The following is a 16,987-nucleotide window of genomic DNA, read 5'->3' on the forward strand; positions in this document are numbered from 1 at the left end:
GACACTGGGAAAGTGGGACACCCACATCTTGGAAGGTATATAACTAGGCTGGAACTTGACTTCTTTTTACTGTAATGTTGCTTGTCAGTATTGTGAGGTTCAGATAAGATAGTATATAATCATATATAATTATAAACCATTTTTCATATTTATCTTTTCTCTCATTCGTAAGCAGGACATTCAGTTTTCTCCCATTCCTTCAGTAAACCCTAGAAGTGTCATTTAATCTCCTTTTGTAAACATCAGCTCTTTTCAAGTATATAATTCTAAAACCAACTTATTACTTTGATGATTCCTACCCTTTGCCCCGTCCTCCCACTCTTCTTAAGAAGTTTGTAATCTAGATGGGGAATCTGAAAGTACACAGTTCAGAAAGATGCATCTAAATTGGGGCAAGCTCACATAGAGTAATACCTGCATGATATTCATATTAAATGTATCAGTAATTACGTCTGGTTGGGCCCTCACCAGTGGTGCAGGTTAGAGCCCATCCACATTCTACCATTCTATGTATTCCTGTACTGCCTCCTATAAATCCATGATAGAAAGTCCACCCAGCCCACTTGAAGCATTCCTCTAGGCCTTGTAACATTTTATGGGTACCAGCTCAGCCCTTGCACTGTTCTGCTCTCCCAACACAAGCAGCCACCTCATCCAGTAATCAGACTTACACCACTTTTTTTCACACTACCTTTTGCAGTTCAGTTCACTTTAGTCATCATTAAAATTCCATGTAGGCAGCTTATGTCTAGTGTACATCCCTTCATTACCCTTTGGGTCACTTGCAGTTTTGATTTGTAAGATCCATGATGTACAACCATGTCACATCTCCTCAATGTTGGTGTTAAAAGAGATGGGAACAACTACTTATCCATTGAGAGAATGGCATAGTTTCTGGAATGCAGCCCAGTTTTTTAAGGGTGTGTATAACTGGGATCATGTAGCAAAAGCAAGGAACAGCAGGTGGAAAATCTTAGCCCTGCACTGGTGTTTTTTAAAAAATAAAAAAAGGAAGGCCTTTGCCTCACTGAATTAGATTTCCCAATGCAAGAGTCATGCTCACATACACAAGAATCCCATAGCATGAAAAGGCAGGGATGGGCTGCAGTCTGCTTAGATGAAAGAATACTCATGTTAACCAAACCATGTACCCATCAAAATATTGAAGTAGGTACCATGCACAAATACAACTAAATTTCTTAAGTATTTCTGCCCCCCAAAGTGTTCTGAGTGATGAAAATTGTGTGTGGGTATTTCATGACTGAATTTTTAATTTTAGAATTTATGTGACTTTAAAAAACTTACCGGATTATAGTAGAAGCTACACAAATCCTCCCCCTGATTTTTTAGCATTCAGCTTTAGTGAAACTCCTCCCCTCTCAGCTCCCCTTTCCTCTCTCCTCTGAATCCTTAGCTTCCTTTAAGGCTTAGGTCAGGTGCAGCTACTTTGGAAATCATTTCCTGATACCCCCATTTGTTGGCACTCTTTCTCTTCTCAAATGTTGCCTTGCAGCTACTTAACTTTGTACACGTATTTGTAAGCTCCTTGAGGCAGTGGCATATTTGGAAGCTCTCTGAACCTTGAGTTAGAAGACCTGGGTCCACGTCTCTTTTAACACTTAGAGTGGCCATGTGCACTTGGACAAGTCACTTCACTTTTCTGGAGCATAGTTTCTCTATCTAAAGTGAGGTGGTTGGACTCAATGATGTTTAAGATCTCCTCACTATATGTTTGGTGAGTATAGAATGGAACTGGGGAAGAGCTAATATTCCAGTTGGTTGGAACAGAGAGTACATGGAGGAGAATATTGTGAAGTAAAAGTAGAGGGAGTTGGAAGCCAGAGTGTAGAGGGTCGGTAAGTATTTTGCTCTCTGGTCGGCATTTTATCCTATAGCCCATAAAGAACTGCTAAATATTTTTGAACAGGGGAATGACAAAGATCTTGGTATTGGGAAGATAATTATGGCAGCTGGGAGAAGGATATATTGGAGGGGGAAACACAGAAGGCCAGTTAGCAGGTTGTGACAAAGTTAAGGTGAGTGGTGATAAGGGCCTGAACTATGGTGGTAGCAATTTGGTACCATAAGTGTCGAAAACTTGAACTTCAGATTTCTTATCCAGTCACTGAATGTACTTTATGTCTCCATCTTGGAAACTAAGCAATGTCCCAATTCCTTTGGGTATGAGCCATATCCAAAAATTCCTTTATCTCCCAAAATTACATATCGAGGTAGTACCTGAGGCAGCAGAAATGCATTGTATTGTTTCAGGAATTGGTGTCCTTTGAGGATGTGGCTGTGTATCTCACACAGGAGGAGTGGAGACTTCTGGACTCTGCACAGAGAGAACTCTACAAGGATGTGATGCTAGAGGATTATTGGATCCTTGTCTCCCTGGGTAAGAAACAATTTCTCTTGCAACCCTTCATAACCTGTCATATATACATATTCTCCATTGTTATGTGCTCCCATTTTCATTTTTGATAATTGTTTTCCTTTCTTTCATTTTTACTGTTTGCTTTTATCAATATTGCTTATCAATTTTATTGGTCTTTTAAAAAGGTTCTTTGTTTTACTTACTAAGTAACTTGTTCTCTTGCTTTCTATTTTGTTATTTTCTCCTTTAATTCTGATGAATTTTTGTTTGGTGCTTGCTTGGAGTATACTGATTTGTCTAATTTTTTAAACTGCAAGCTTAACTCATCCATCTTTTCTTTTTTCCTTTGTTCAGGTATAAATTTGCTTCTGAGAACTACTTTAGCTGCAGCCCTTAAAATTTTAGATGATAAAACTTATATTTTCATTATTCTTAATTTTTACTATCTCTGTAATTTGCTCTTTGACCTAAACTTTAATTCAATAATTTCCTCTAGTACACATTTAAATATTCATATTTTCATAACATTTTCTTGTTTATTATTATTTGTACTGCAGCTTGTTAATGTAGTGTTTATATTTTCACCCTTTCCGAATTTATTTGTATTAGAACATGCTTGATTTTTATGAATGTTCCATATGTATAGAAATAAAAAATACATTTCTTGTTTTATCCATTCACACTTAGATTTTCCAAGACTGCTCAAGTTGATGACATTTCTTATTTTTCTCTTTTCCACTAGTGGGATGTTGAAATTTTCCACTTTTCTTTTTCTAATTCTTTTTGCAGTTGATTTTTCCTTTAAATATTTAGTTGCTATGATGTCAGCATATATTTAATATTAATAGTTTTCATTATCACTGGTATCTTTCCACATTGTATAGTTCTCTGAATGCTTTCTGATTTGAGGAGCAGAGATCAAGTGACTTGCCCACAGTCAGACACCTGATAAGTGTCAAAGACAGAGTTTGACCTGAAGTCCTTCTGACTCGTTAGTCCACCATTCTGCCTATAATGCCATGCTTCTTTTCATTGTTGCTGTTATATGGAACAATATGAGGTGTTTCTCACGGTATGCTTTAAAGTTTTTCCTTTTTAAAAACTTGAGTTTATTCTTCATTGTTTTCCCAAAGACTTCTTGCTTATTCCACCTGTTTCTCCATTGCTACTCTGAAAGTTGTTGCAAAGCTGGACTTCCCTTCAAGGAATTGTTCAAGGTCATCTTATTTTTAAATGACCCTTTTTGTTTTCAAAAAGTTTTTAATTTTGTTAGGAAACTGATTCTTGGATTGAGGCCCTTATTTCTAAATGCAGTATCACAAACACTTTTTATTAATAGTACATGTTGCATTCCAGCTGCTTCTATAATTTCTTATTCTTTTATAATAATTTGAGATTCAAATGGGTGCTTTTTGGTAAGTACTATCTTTCTTCCCCGAAGCTTTAAGGGCTCACTCTTAGTCGTAGTTTTGTTGTTTGATACTATGTGGCTGAGTGAATTGACTCTTCAAGTGCGCCCTCGGATGAGAGTCTGCAAATTCCTTCTGTCTTCAGTACTTCATTTATTTTAAAATATCCCTGGAAACTTTAATGGTTCGGTTTTCTGAAATATACTGATCAGATTCTTTTCTTTAATATTTTTGGAACTTTAATAATTTTGTGGTTGTCACTTTTTCTTATGAATCTTTCACTTTTCTCTAAATAACTTTTCAGGCTATTTTCATTTGAAATATTTTCTGAACTTATTTGTCTGTTTCTACTGCACCTTGCCCAAAGGGCAGTGGAAAGGCCTACTGTGGATTCGAACAGGCAATAACACATCACAAACGGGATTACAAAGGAAAAGAAATATAAAGGAAGTCTGAATTAGTCAACAAGCATTTATTTAGCACTTGTTAAGTGCCACACACTTTACCAAGTACACAGGATACAAAGACAAAAATGAAACAGTCCCTGCCCTCGAGAAACTTATATTCAGACAGGGGGAAACAACATATTCAGGACATACAGTATAAACAGAGATAAACATATATAAAAATGTCATAGATACACCTGGGTATGACTGGAAAAAAATGGACTGATCTTGTCTTGAGAATCACAAATAATTGATGCATAACCTTCATGCTTTACTGATATCTAAGCAATGCCAAGAAAATACAAGAAAGGCTCCTTTTGCTCCCGTAGTCACCCTATGACTGGTTTGTGGGGGGACAAGATAGAGACCCATAAAGGATGGGCAGGAATGGAGGGGTTGTGAACTGCATTGTTTCTGACCTCTGACTCATTCTATTAATGTTTTATATTTTCTCTGCTTATTTTCAAACAGCTGAGTTTCATCTTATCTTGCCCTGCAATTCCTTAAGTGTACCTATTTTCTTAATTTTCATGGAGTTGTTTTTTTTGGATTTTGTTTTTTCGTTAATTCCTTAAATGTATCTTTTCCCATTTCCTTTGGTCCTTCCTATCCTATTATCTATGCCCTTTTTGATCTCTCCTCTCATGCAAACTAAGACCTGTGACATAGTGCTAAGGAAGTTCTGTTTTTCTAACACAAATGATCACATTTCGTTTTCTTCCCCATGATCAGGATTTCCTCTCTCTAAACCTGAGGTCATCTGTCAACTGGAGCAAGGGAAAGAAGCATGGGTCTTGAATATACAGGTGCCTAAGGAAAGGGTGCTCTCTAGAAATACCTACCGAGGTGAGTCTATAAAAATTAGTTTCATTGAGGTTAAAAGGTAATAATATTACCTAGCACATAAGTAATATTTAGTTATATAAAGGATATGATTTTATGGCACTTTAAAGGTTATAAAGTTCTTTTACTACAACACCATGAGATGTAGGTAGTACAATCACTATTATCCCCATTTTACACTTGGGAAGACTGAGGCTCGGGGAAGTGATTTCCCCTCAGTCCTGTGGTTAGGAAGTGGCAGTGCTGGAACTCTAATGCAGATTCTCTTGTGCCAAACCCGTTGCTGCTTCCACGACGTTCCTGTTTTTTGTGGGCTGCTTTAGTACGTCCTTAGATCTGTGATTTCATCCTCGTGGCTATTCCTTCTGCTGTTGTGAATCATAACTATCCATTCCTTATCAGTCTATGTAGTTCTAGTCCATGTTCTCCCATAGGTCCTCCATAGAGATCTCACTCAGTGTGCTGAGAGGCCATCCTCTAGGTCTTTTTGTGTTTCACAGATATTGATGCATTGCTCATGCTGTCCCTGTTTTCTCTTCAACTCTCAGCACATGAACAACTCACATCTTTTTCTAATTATTCCTTTCTACATTTTACCTTTTACAATGCTTCTTGCACATAGATTGTCACTAGAATTAAGTTGTAGCCTGCTTTGAACCCCCCTTGCTTCTTTCTTCTTTGTGTCACCTGCCACTTTGATTCTTTGTAAGATGAAGTGTTCTGAGATTGACAACCATGTAACATTGCTAATAGAACTTTTGAATTTTCATATATAGTGCACCAGGACAATGTTTAGCATTGTTAAAAGCACTTTGGAATTTCCCAAATGCTATTTAGTCCACTGTCTTTGCTCTGTTCAATTTTAGGCCTGTTTTAATTGTCCATCTACAGTTCAAGTCCCAAACATATGTACTAATGTACTAACTCAGTGAACTGACCAACTTTGTGTCATGGACAATAGGAATTTTTCATCCATTAAGGTTTTGCTGTGTGAATCGTTTGGCCGATGTCTCTTGAAACATCATTTATCTCATTGAGAGTGTCCTATGATATTCTAGGACTTGATGCATGTAGCATGATATCATCTCCAGGTAGGAGCACTCAGAAAAGACTTCATCTGTAGGGCATTTGTCTTCTGTTTACCTTAGGTAGGACATCCTCCATGACAGTGGTAGACACTTTGGGGAGTGTATGTCTCTCTGTTTTATTCCTCATATGGCATTAATAATCAAGAGGGATACTGAACAGTCCTCTCTGTGGTTGCACTTATCAAGGAATCCTGTATGATATTACTATGTGATTAATGTTCCCTCCCTCTCTCTCTCTTTCTGTCCTCCTTGTTGGAGAAAAGCCTTTAAGGCTGAATTTTCTTAAATTAAATCCATTTCTTTTTTGTAATCATAAAACAACAAATAGAGCTGACTCATATTTCTTGTTATTAGTCAGTTGTTCATTTATAAAGATGTGATCTTCTTAAAAGAATTGTTTGTGAAAACTGGTTCTTTTTTTTTCCATTAAGGCTGGTTTTAGTTTGTGCGTAGATCATTCTCATAAAGCTTTTCTAAGAGCAATGGAAAGTAGGTATAAAGGTTATTAGTTATGGTATTCTCTTAATTGCCTTTTTTGGGTGGTAATGATTGTGACTTAAAATTATTGTGTTTTTCCTCCCCCTAAGATGTCTTCTAAAATGATCTCTCTGTGCACTTAGAACAGCAGCAATTCCACACTTTTTCCTTTCTCCTCAAATCTCCCATGGATCCACTTCCCCTCCCTCACTTAGCTTAGAACCATGTCATATGTCTTACTGAAACTCTGGCATTTAAAGTCCTTCCCAGTATGGCTTTAGCTGATCTTTCCAGGCAAATTGCATTGCTCCTCTCAATCAAAAAGTCTACGCTTGAATAGGATAGGTACACAAGATGGAGAAGTCAACGACTATAGCAATCTACTCTTTGATAAACCCAAAGAGGCCAGCTTCTGGGCTAAGAATTCACTATTTCACAAAAACTGCTGGGAAAATTGGAAAATGGTAGGGCAGAAACTGGGCATAGACCAATATCTTACACCATATACCAAAATAAAGACAAAATGGGTTCATGATTTAGGAATAAAGGCTGATACTATAAGTAATTTGGGAGAGCAAGAAATAGTTTACCTATCAGATTTATGGAAAAGAAAAGAATTCATGACCCAACAAGAGATAGAGAGCATTACAAAATGTAAAATGGATAATTTTGTTTATGTCAAATTGAAACGTTTTTGTACCAAAAAAGCCAATGCAACAAAAATTAGGAAGGAAGCAGAAAATTGGGAGAAAATCTTTACAAGTAGTGTCGCTGATAAAGGCCTCATTTCTAAAATATACAGGGAACTGAGCCAAATATATAGGAGTACAAGTCATTCCCCAATTGAAAAATGGTTAAAGCATATGAACAGGCAGTTTTCAGAGGAAGAAATTAAAGATATCTATAGGCATATGAAAAAATTCTCGAAATCACTACTGATTAGAGAAATGCAAATCAAATAAACTCTTAGATAACACATCTCTCCTGTCAGATTGGCTAAAATAACAAAACAGGAAAATGATAAATGCTGGAGAGGATGTGGGAAAATTGGAACATTGTTACAATGCTGGTGGAGTTGTGAACTGATCCAGCCATTTTGGAGAGCAATTGGGAACTATGCCCAAAGGGCTATAAAAATGTTCATACCCTTTGACCCAGCAATACTACTTCTAGGGTTGTATCCCAAAGAGATCACACAAGTGGGAAAAGGACCCATATGTACAAAAATATTTATAGAGGCTCTTTTTGTGGTAGCTAAGAATTGGAAATCAAAGGGATGCCTGTCAATTGGGGAATGGCTGAACAAGCTGTCGTATATGAAGGTAATGGAATATTACTGTGCTATAAGAAATGGGGATGATACGGGCTTCATAACAACCTGGAAAAACCTATACGACATAATGCTGAGTGAGCGGGGCAGAGCCAGGAGAACGTTATACACAACCACAGATATATGGATTCTGTGAGGACCAACCCTGACAGACTTTGCTCGTCTCAGCAACACAAGGTACAAAGACAGCTCTAAAGGGCTCACGATGGAGAATGCTATCCACGTCCAGAGAAAGAACTATGAAGTATGAATGCAGATTGAGGCACACGTCATGCTAGCCTTCCCCCCCCCCCTTTTTTTTCTTTTTCTCTCTTTTGTTTTTGGGTTGGTTTGTTTTGTTTTTGGTCCTGTTTCCTCTTTCTCATGATTCATTTCATTGGTCATCATTCTGCTCCATAACTTGACTAGTGTGTAAATTAATTCAATGCGAAGTTATACGTGGAAGTTATATGGGAATCCATGCCGTCTTGGGGAGGGAGGAGGGGAGGGAGGGAAGAAAATCTGGAACTCAAAATTGTGTAGAACCGAGTGTTGTAAACTAAAAATAAAAAAAAAAGTCTACACTCCATCCAGCCTGTTTTTTAGTTACTGATATATCTGCCGAACATCTCATCTCCTACCTTCATTCCCTTGCATATTCCCCGAAATACTTTCTGTCTTTATGACTACCTCTTGAATTTCCTGGCTCCATTAATGTTTCTACTCAAATACTACCTCCTTCAATAGGCCTCTCTCGTTTCCATCAGTTGTAAGTGCTGCCATCCCTCCCGGTTACTGGTTTATCCTGTGTTTATTTGTCTGTGAACATGCTGCATACCCCTAGTAGAATATAACCTATTTGAGGGTAGGAACTGTGTCACTTTTCTTATTGATACATCTTGTTGATGTATCAATAATGAAACTAAGTGACAAATTTCCCCCCCCCCCCTTTTTTTTGCTGTCTTCTTGTCAGTTTTATCTGTGAATTGCTCTGGAATGATGGCTCAGTTTAATCTTGTATCATTCTTTGGATTTGTTTTGGTTTCCATTGTTTTCCTTTGTTACGTAAGAAAGTGTTGCCTTCAATCTTTGTAATCTTCCATTAGCGTCTTCTGTAGTGTTTTACAGATGAATTTGTATTCTGACCTTTTGCTGCCTTTGGTTGCCGTATCTTCCCATTTGGAAAGGATATCAAGTGTTTGCTAGCTAAAGCTGACTCTAGTCTCTGTTGAAGTTTTCACGGCAATTCCTTTACGTTGGTTTAGCGTTTGCAGAGAGTGATAGGCGGTAGCTAATGTCAGGTTCTTTGCCTTTTTTTCTTTTCTCATTTTTCAGCATTGATGGCTCCTTGAATAAGTCAGATTGGAGTTGTTGCAGTTGTTGACAGCAACTTCTTATCTTTATTCATTCAATTAATTTGATATTGATATTTACATTTACTACCTATTCAAAAATATATCTGCCTATACAGACATCTGATTCTAATATAACTCCTACGTCAGTATCCAGTCATCTCTTGTCTGTTCAAAAATATGGTCAGTTGCATTTTTGTGATGTTGTTTGGTGCTGACTACTTCCTCTCCTGACTCTCTTCTGGAAGAAGGCATTCATGATAAAGAAATGTCGGGTTTCTTAGGCTTCAAGCCCTTGTAGTCTTTCATTTCTCAAAACAGAGTCATATTTGATAACTTACTTTTTCATCACCCTTCCTCTGTGCACCTTCAGTACTGAAGTCACCAAATATCAAAGTGTTCGTCGACTTGATTTGGAGGATCTTGCCAAGTTCTTAATAGAATTTCACCTCTTCATCATCTGCAACAGATGTTGGCACATGAGCTGCAATTATCCTCATTGTGGTTTTGCTTCTCCTCAACACGATCTCTGTGTGATGAGATTATGAACTGTCCCATGAAATGATTTTCCTTTTTGCCTTTGGTTGTAAGTGAAACCAACCCTACCAATTCTTTTACCTCTCCAAGATTCTCTGAACCATATATCTATTTGGGTGCAACTTCCTCTTGTCTTTAGGTTTCATTTGTCACAAGAACAACAAATACTGATGTGTTTCATTTTCTTTAATTTTTTTTCAATGGACAAAAATTTGCTTTTTCTCATATCTTCTCACTTCCCCCATTGAAAAAGAAAAAGAAAACTCTTGGAACAAATAGGCATACCCAAGCAGAACAAATTCCCTATTGGCCGTGTCCAGAAATTACTTGTCTCAATTTGCACTGAGTCCATCATCTTCTCTCTGTTAGGATGTAGGTAGTATTTTTCATCGTGAGGTTTCTGGAATAGTAGTTGGTTATTGCAGCTGAATTTTTTCCAATGATATATCAATTTATTGGTCATTGGAATAAGATCTCACCTTCAGAGTAGCTATAGTTAGTATTCGTAGAGAATTTAAAGCTATGCCATTCTCAACCCATGTCTCTTTTTTCACCCCTCCACCACAGTCTTCATTGAAATAAAAAGGGAGTCCACATTGGACCAAAGGACATTTTAAATGTTTTCTTTGCTTAAATGAGTTCCATGTCCAAAGAATTCATTACATATGACAAAACACCTAGTTAGGAGAATCTCTGGGCTTATTTATCATGGTCCTTGGAAGCATTCTTGTCTGTTGTCAGGAATATATTTGAAGCCTTTCCAGCGTGGTAAAAGCTGTCGGAGCTTTTGCTTCTCTGGACTAGTCTTTGGATCACAGGATCACCTCATTGCTATATTGAGGAATTGGAGTAGGGATCTTTGAAATTATACCAACTGAATTTTTCCTAAGTGCTGTTTTTTATTGGTACCTGTCTTAGTAGTTCACAGAATTTTAGAATTTGAAGGAACCTCTGAGGCCTTCTCATCTATCCTATACCCAAAATGAAATACCCCTTGTAATATGGCAATTCACTTGAAGATTTTCAATGAGGGGAATCTGTTATCTCTCTAAGCAGCCCGTTCCATTATTGGATAGCTCATTGGAAGGTTTCCTTGAAATCGAGGCTAAATTTGACTCTTTAATTGCATCTGTTGCTCCTGGATCATCTGCCCTCCAGGATCAACTAACAAATTTAATCCTTTTTCCGTATGATAGATATTGAATGCAACTATTACATCTCTTCTGATTCTTCTCCCATTCCTTTACTTTTTATATGAGGTGGATTTGTGGCCCTTCACCATCCAGTGCTCCGGACACTCTCTAGCTTAACAGAATCCTTCTTAGGCCATGGCAGCCAGACCTGAACGTAGCACTCTTGATGTGACCCCCTCGCTTCTGGAGGTGGTGCCTCTCTTAATGTAGCCTAGGATTGCATTAGCATTTTTTGTTGCCATTGCTGTCTTATATAGTGCTCAAAGTTCACTAAAACCCTTAGATCTTTTTTAGACAAACTTCTGTTTTACCATGCCTCTTTCTTCATCCTGTAGAATCCAAGTATAAAATTTCACGTATCCCTGTTGAATTTCATCTTATTAGATTCAATCCAGTGCTCTAGCCTGTCAAGATATTTTTGGATCCTGGCTTGATCTTCCCATGTGTGAGCCATTCCTCTTGGCTTAGTGCCATCTGCAGAGTTGAATGTGCCATTATTCAAGTCAATGATAAAAACAACACAGCACCAATTACAGGTCCCTGGGACAGTCCTGGAGACCTCCTACCACACTGACATCGAACCATTAATGACTACTCTTTGAGTATGGTAATTCAAACAATCCAAATTTATTTGGCCTCAGGCACTATGGATAAAGTTAGACATTTAGCCAGAGGTAAATTTAACTTTGATCAAGAAAAACTGTGAGTTGTCCAAAAATGAAATGGGCTGCTTATTTCCTTTATTCATTAGCTTTGTTAACCTAGTAAATCAGAGGAATACTATAGATACAATTTACCTAGATTTTGGCAAAGTATTTGATAAAGTATCTCATACTATTTTTGTGGAGAAGATGGAGAGATAAGAGCTTGATGATAATATCTGGATTGCCATTTACAGTGGGGATTCTTTTTAGGAATCGTCTTCCTTTTCTATATAATCATTAACCATCTCATTATATGGTAAATGCCTGAGCAGCCAAAAAATAATTGTATCTTTCTGCTCTATTTGGCCCCACAGCTCTGGTCAGGGAAATGATTTGAGTTAGAGGATTTACAGAATATTATTGCTCACGAAGCTAGTATAAACTTGAGCTTTGTTACTATGCAATTCAGCAAGCAGGCAAAAACAAAAGCGATACATACATACATATGGTATGGCAACACTGACAGAGATGTTGCTACACAGGGCCATAGTTACTTCTTTGGGGAGACGTACTTGGTGGGAGTACATGCTCTCAGAGTTGGGAAGTCTTATACCTTAAAGGTGGCCTTGGTTGGGACAATCATCAGGAGATGTAGGAGGGCATTCTTTTTTTTAAAACAACATTCATTTAAAAAAAATTTAGTTCTAAATTCTCTCCCTCTCTTTTGCCCCTCTCCCACCTATTGAGAAAGCAAGCAATATGATATAAATTGTACATGTAAAGTCATACAAAACACATCTCCTTATTAGCCATATTGTAAAAAAAAAAAAGGCAAGAAACATAAATAAAGTGAAAAAAAAGTAAGTTTCAGAGTTTGTCAGTTCTCCCTCAGGAGGTGGATAGCGTTTTTTTTTTATCATGAATCCTTTGGAATTATATTGGATTATTGTATTGATTAGAGTATGTAAGTCAGCTGATTGTTATAATTTTGCCATTACTATGTACAACACTGCTTCTGCTCACTTCACTTTGCATGAGTTCATATAAATCTTCCCAGGTTTTTCTGAAACCATCCTGCTTATCATTTCTCATAGCACAGTAGTATTCCATCACAATCATATACAGCTTGTTCAGCCATTCCCCAATAGATGGGTGTCCCCTCAATTTTCAATTCTTTGCCACCACAAACAAAGCTGCTGTACATATTGTACCAATTGGTCCTTTTCCTTTTCCTTGATCTCTTTGGGGTGTAGACCTAGTAGTGGTATTGCTGGATACGTATAGGATATCAAAGGCTACACCTTTTCAGCATAGTTCCAAATTTCTCTCCAGAATGATTAGACTAGTTTACAACTCCACCAACAGTGCATTAGTGTCCCTATTTTTCCCACATGCCTATGAGGGGCATTCTTACTCAGACCCAGATGTGGTGGAGAAATTCACCAGGATTGCTTATCAAAACCAGACTTAAGAGGGGTTTCCTGATCAGGGCTGGAAATTGAGATCCAAATTGGTTAGTGTATGACCACTGCCCTTGGCCAGGAGCCTCGTCCAGTCAGGAACTGAGGTTATTTACATGTTTGGCACAAGATCAGAATGAGTTTGGACAGTTGGAAAGTAGAGGCAGTTTGTTATTGCTTATGTGCTTATTGGTCATTAGGACTACTTGGCCTGAGTGACTCTATATTGGAGTCCTGTCACTTATAATTACAATACATTTTAAAAAAAATCACAATTTATACTTCTTTTTAGTCTTTCTTTAGCAGGGATACTGTTTTCCTAGCAGCAGTCAATCCTTGCTTCATGTGAGAAATAATTCATTTGGACCTCTACTCTATTCCAATCAGCATTAATCAGTTTGATATTTTACATAAATTATATAGGGATAATTAGATAAAATAGTTTCTTATAGTAGGCCTTTATAGTGGACCTCAGACTTTAATGTAACGTTCACTACTTGTTTACCAGTCATGAAGCTCACTTGCATAACCACAAGAATGCTGACAAATATATCTCCATACTGTTTTACTTAAATTCCATGTCCAAACCCCGCATCCTTGATTCTTTGGAAAGTTCCCCAACTTATTTCTGTACCTCCGAACCACCTTCTCTTGCCCAACATGAGCAGGCGATCATCTTATGGCCACTTGGTCACTGAAGGTGGCTCTTGCCTTGCCCATCTTAATTTTTGGCCCTCGGGAGCAATGTCGATCAACCATTGGGGACCAGGGGCTTCTCAGATCATGAGGAAGACCTGAGGGTCCACGTCTTTAGAGGGGACCATGGACTCTTTAATAAGGTGCCATTGGCTTGTAACACCAATGTGATACTCATAACAGCTGCTATGAATATACTTGTGTATTTCCAGGATTGAGTCACAAAATATAATAAGCTCTTTCCACTCAAGACCAAACTAAAACATTTATTGAGCACACCAAGACGAGGCAAAGCATCACCATAGAAATACAATAAAGTAAAATTTAATAAAGCAGCAAAAATATTTGTACACATTACTAAACCAGAGGGTACTGACATCTTAAGCGTCCTTCCTACAAGTGAGTTCCCTTCCCCACTCCATCCCCACAGTGAGTTCCTTGATGTGCCTCAGCACTTAATTGGAAAAATCTCCGTAGCCCACAGCCAGATTAGCTCTGGACTAGGGCTCTATATGACCCAATTGTGGGATGTGTCGCAGTTGTGAGCTGGGCTGAAGTTCAAAGCAGCAAGACATCCATGATTAAAATACCTGCATACCTTTAGGCCTGGGAACACGGCCCCTGCTCCAAGGAAAAAAGGGGGTACATGTCATCACATAGGCCTATTAATGGACAGGGGAGATCTTCATATTCCATTAACTCTACATTGGCTGAGAGCGCTGCTTCACTTTCTTTTATTATAGACTGGACAATTTTAAACTCCATTCACCTCCTAGGTTTGGCACTTTTGATACATTGTAAGTCTCTCTCCTTACAGTGAATTTACTTTCCTAAATTCCCTTAAATCTAGTGTATTTCTCATCTCATCTTGACTTCCTGAATTAATACTCATTCTGTATTTTCTAATGACTTTCATTCTCTCTTCACTCCCAAAACTACCCTATATTCATTTTATACATACTCTGTATGTATTTATATGTATACATGTTGTCTCCTCCATTAGAACATAAGCTTCTTGAGGGTGGAAGCTATCTCACTTTTGTCTTTATATCCCTAGTGCTTAGCACAGAACCTGGCATGTAGTAGGTACTTAATAAATATTTGTTGATTAATTGACTGATTTCTTGTTTTACTTGTTCTGCTCAGTCTAAGATTCTCTTTGAGGAGTTCCCTAGTTGACTTTTTTTGAAACCTTGTCTTTTTCTCAATACTTACCCCCCCCCCCCAAGATTCTTTTCATCTACTATAATACCCTCATCTTTTTTTACTAGGAAAATTCTAGGGCTTTAGAATTTTTCTGTTTCTGTTTTGCACTAATTTAAATTTAATATTTGTTCTATAATTTCCTAAGGTAGAGAAATAGATATATTGTTGGGTTTTTTTTGTATTTTCAGGTTGTAAGTTCAGATCTGATAACAAGAATTTGACTCTAAGGCCAGAAATCCTGGAGAAGGTTAAATTATGTGAAAACACACCAGAAAGATCTCAAAAAGATGTATTCCAAGTACCAGAGTTTGGTGTGATCTTTGAACAGAAAAGTAATTTAGCTAGACAGTTAAGATACTCCAGAGGGGAAAGTCAGCTTGAGTATATTTTACAGCAGAGAGGTTCTAAGCCAGTGGAAGTTTTCCATAAGAAAACAACCAAAGAAGAAAGAAGTCAAGAATATAATGAATTTGGTAAAACTTTTGATTGGAGCTCAAAGTTTATTGCATGTCAGAGAGATTCCACAAAAGAAAGAGGATATGAATGCATTATTTGTGGCCAAAATTTTTCCCAGCTTTTAGCTCTTACTGAGCATCAGCAAAATCATTGTGAAGAGAACCATTATGAATGTCAAGATTGTGGCAGTATCTTCAAGCAGAAATCAGAATTCATAAGACATCAAAGAATCCATATATCAGAGAAACTTTTTGAATGTAATGACTGTGGAAAACTTTTTGGTCGTAACTCACATCTTATTGAACTTCAAAACATTCATACAGAGGATAAACCTTATAAATGTAACAAGTGTGAGAAATCCTTTGGTCTGAACTCAAAGCTTATTCTAGATGGAAAAAAACCTTTCTATGAATGTAATAACTGTGAGAAAACTTTCACATATTTGTCAGGTTTTATTAAGCATCAGAAAACTCATACTGTCGATGGCACCTATAAGTGCAGTGAATGTGGAAGAGTCTTAAGCAGTAAGTTACATCTTATTGAGCATAGCAGAGTTCATACTGATGGAAAACCTTTTCACTGTAATGTATGTGGGAAAGGCCTGAGGAGCAAATTAAGCCTTATTCAGCATCTCCGAATTCATACTGGTGAGAAACTTTTTCAGTGTAATCAATGTGGGAGAACCTCGAACAGTAGATTAAGCCTTATTCAGCACTATACAATTCATGCTGGTGAAAAACCTTTTAAATATGATGAATGTGGAATAGCCTTCACTCAATTAATAGGAGTTATTAACCATCAGAGAGCTCATACTGGAGAGAAGCCATTTAAATGTAATGAGTGTGGAAAGACTTTCAACAGACGTTCGGTTCTTAACGTACATAAGAGAGTCCATACTGGAGAAAAGCCATATGAATGTAATGAATGTGGAAAAACCTTTTGTCGGAGCTCCACACTTAGCTAACACCAGAGAATCCACACTGGAGAGAAACCATTTAAATGTAATGAATGTGGAAAATGCTTTGGTCGTAACTCGCATCTTACTGAACATCAGAGAATTCATACAGGGGAGAAACCCTATAAATGTAACAAGTGTGGGAAAGCTTTTGGTCTGAACTCAAAGCTTATTCGACATGAGAGGGTTCATACTGGAGAGAAACCTTATGAATGTAATGACTGTGGGAGAACTTTCACACAGTTGTCAGGTTTTATTAAGCATCAGAAAATTCATACTGGAGATGGCACCTATAAATGCAATGAATGTGGAAGAGTCTTAAGCAGTGAGCTACATGTAGTGAGCTACATTTTCAGTGTAATCAATGTGGGAGAACCTCGAACAGTAGATTAAGCCTTATTCAGCACTATACAATTCATGCTGGTGAAAAACCTTTTAAATATGATGAATGTGGAATAGCCTTCACTCAATTAATAGGAGTTATTAACCATCAGAGAGCTCATACTGGAGAGAAGCCATTTAAATGTAATGAGTGTGGA

At 37.5% G+C, this 16,987-nt stretch overlaps 1 pseudogene; it reads left to right on the forward strand.

The window, feature by feature from the left end:
• Positions 1 to 2,136: 2,136 nt before the first annotated feature.
• LOC118835756 lies at positions 2,137 to 16,858 on the forward strand (annotated as a pseudogene).
• The last annotated feature ends 129 nt before the right edge of the window (positions 16,859 to 16,987 follow it).

Source organism: Trichosurus vulpecula, chromosome 1 (assembly GCF_011100635.1).
Source record: "Trichosurus vulpecula isolate mTriVul1 chromosome 1, mTriVul1.pri, whole genome shotgun sequence".
Classification (NCBI taxonomy): Eukaryota; Metazoa; Chordata; class Mammalia; order Diprotodontia; family Phalangeridae; genus Trichosurus; species Trichosurus vulpecula.